The sequence below is a fragment of the Callospermophilus lateralis genome, unplaced genomic scaffold (genome assembly GCF_048772815.1).
Source record: "Callospermophilus lateralis isolate mCalLat2 unplaced genomic scaffold, mCalLat2.hap1 Scaffold_917, whole genome shotgun sequence".
Taxonomy (NCBI): Eukaryota; Metazoa; Chordata; class Mammalia; order Rodentia; family Sciuridae; genus Callospermophilus; species Callospermophilus lateralis.
In genome coordinates, this window is record NW_027517312.1 from 109,371 (window position 1) to 112,673 (window position 3,303).

Here is a 3,303-nt window from a genome sequence, read left to right on the forward strand (position 1 = left end):
CTTTCACTGTCCAGGTTTTCTAAGTCAGGGCCCTGGTTACCAAGATTCCCATGAGCTCATGCCCAGTCCCACAACAATGTCAGAGTAAAGCATAAAAAATGTGGCATCCTTGAGAATCAAGGATCTGAATGTGGACACAATGAAAGAAAAAGCAAATTGGAACAAGTAGAAGAAAAAATGGTGAATGACTAAAAGAATGGATCTAAGAAGCATGAATAAAATGCTAACTGTGTATTATATAAGAAAAGATGTTGATCCCATGGGAAAGAAGACAGGAAATATTGTGTCAGCAGGATACTTACCACATTCGCCTCATATTTGGACATTCCTGAAAACCAGAATGATGTAATCAATCAAGTATGCCACACACCTGGCTTCCTGATCATAGAGCTTTACCAGAAATGTCACTCTCCTTTTCTTTCAAGACTTTGAATTTATCCCTCTCCAGGCACTGATCATCCAATTTAAATCTGCTGGTCCTCTACTTCTGAACCTGTTCCATCTGACCTCCCTCAGATTGTCTCCATTAACTCATACCTAATCTTTTATTTTTTTCTTTTTCTTCAAACAATCCCACAATCCTTATACTCAAGTAACCTCTCAAAACTGAACTCTTCATGCTCCATCCCTGATATTTTGAGCTACCCTCTTTTTTATGACTACTGGATCACCCCGCTATTTGCTCCACCAGAAAAGCTTCAGGCATAATTGGTGTAAGATTTTCTTTCCTACACAATGAGATACATATTTTATTCAATTCTTGTACAATTAATAAAATAAATAATTGGTCACAATTGTTTTTTGTTTGTTTGTTTTTTTTGTTTGTTTGTTTAAAGAATAATACTTTAAAATAACTAGTTGAAACAAAAAAGTTGAAGTTACCACTAGGGTGACTGGAGTGTATACTGAAAGAAAGAGGACACGAAGCTGTTCTCAGCATCATTAATGTTCTATTTCTTAATAGAAACAGTAGTCACATAGTATGTTCCACTTGTAATAATTCATTGATCGGTAGACTGTGATGCTGATAAAGTATTTGCATTGTTAAATATAATCAATTAATTTCATAAAAGTTGGTGGGGAAGAGCATAAGGGAGACAAAAAAATTAAGGTACTAGAAATTACACTATTAAATGATTAATTCAAAATAAAAGTAAGAACTAATTCAATAAATATCAGTCTCAATATTTTGAGAAAGGCAATTTTTATAGGTAGAGTATATAGGAAAAATACTAAAAAAGGAGTAATATTTGAATATATTAACAGTGAATATAGCATAAACAGTATCAGTAATTTCAAATGTTGCATTGAGAAGACAACTAAAATTAAAAGACCTCTGGTAAATTTTATAAGTAAGATTTTTATATTATTTATATATTATAAACTTGTATAATATATGGTATGTATAATGATGGCTCATTAAATTATGTGGATACATTATAGAAAATTCACCATAAGGTGATTCTGTTATCTTACTAATGATGCAGGGTACTTACTTAATTCTACATGGTATATACCACTACACACCTAGGTTATAATTTAGCCATTAGAGTACATAAAGTCCGTCATTAATGAAAACATTGTGCTACATATGACTATTGGATTTAACACTATAGCAATCAATATTGATATCATGATGAGGTGAGTTATTAGCCCTGTGGAACTAAAGACAGAATACTTAAGAAGACTCTGGTGATTTAGACAATGATATAACACAGAAACAGAACTACCATAAAGGAGAAAAAAAGATAAACTTTCCAAAAAAATCTGTTTAAACAATGGAGTATCTGCATAATAAAAAAATGCCATTGTATCATTTCCTGGTATTATTTAATAAATGATTCACTGGTAAAATATACCTTAATATAAAAGAAAAATATAAGATATTCCAAAGTTTTCACAAGAAAGAAATTTATACAGTGTACATAAAGGTTGGTGATTGTAATACCAGCTACTTGGAAGAAAAAGAAATATTGCAAAATTAAGATCAGCTTAAGCATCTTAGTGAGATGCTTACTCAAAATAAACTTTAGACATGGCTGTGAATATGTCTGAGTAGTATGACACATCTTTTTTTAATCATGAAGAATAATAAAATAATAATAACATTAAGAGACAGAAATATGGTTGTTTATTTTCAAAGTGAAATGATACCTTTATTTTTTTGAGAGAGAGAGAGAGAGAGAATTTTTTAGTATTAAATTTTCAGTTTTTGGAGGACAGAACATCTTCATTTTATTTTTTTATGTGATGCTGAGGATCAAACCAGGCACCCCACGGATGCCAGGTGAGCGTGCTATGGCTTCAGCCACATCACCAGCAACTAAATGATACCTTTATAACAAAACTGGAAAATACTTAAATGCAAATCATATTTATAATATGATATCATTAAAGGGTACAAACTGAAGTAACGAGTTGGGGAAAAAACTAATTGCCTCACATATGACAAAATGTATGCCTCACATAAGAAAAAGGTGTAACAGAAACTAGGGCAAGAGGATTCCAAGCCTTAGCAACACATCCAAGACCATAAGCAAATTAGAGACCCTGTCTTAAACTTAAAAAATAAAATAAAAATATTAGGGGATGTTGCACAGTAGTTAAGAATCCCTGATTTTAAAACTGGGCACCAAAATAGTAAATAAAAATAGAAAGAATATCAAACACAGAGACTCCAAAATAGAGAAAGTAAGAGCTATGATTGGTGGCATATTTTTATACTCCCAGCAGCTCAGGATACACAGGAAAGAGAATTGTGAGTCCAAACCCAGTCTCAGAAGTTTAGTAAGGGCCTAAGCAATCAAGTGAGACCATGTATCAAAAAAAAAATTTTTTTTAATTCTCGGATGTTGTTCAGGGGTTAAGTGCCTCTGAATTCAATGCTCGGTGCCAATAAAAGGAAGGGAAGAGACTTTAATAGCCACCTTTGAAAAGGAAACATATTGTTCAATACATAAAAAAATAGCTCAATAGCTTTAAAAATTTGAAAATGGTAATTAAAATCATATCTGTGGCACAAAAATAAAATAGTATAAGTAAAAACATGGAGCAAGTAAATTGTCAGGAACTAAAGAGAGAGTAAAAATTGTAATTTATTTTAAGAAATGGCTATTGAAAATACATTGCTGCAGTCTCTCGGCTGGGCACAAATCACGAGTCTCCACACAGCTTGTAGATTCAAACAGCAATTCTTTATTCCCGAACTCACACCGGCCGTCTACAAACACGTTCTGGGGGAATCCAGGTTCTCTGCCCAAATCCAATCCGCCCAAATCCACTCCTGCCTAAATCCACTCCGCA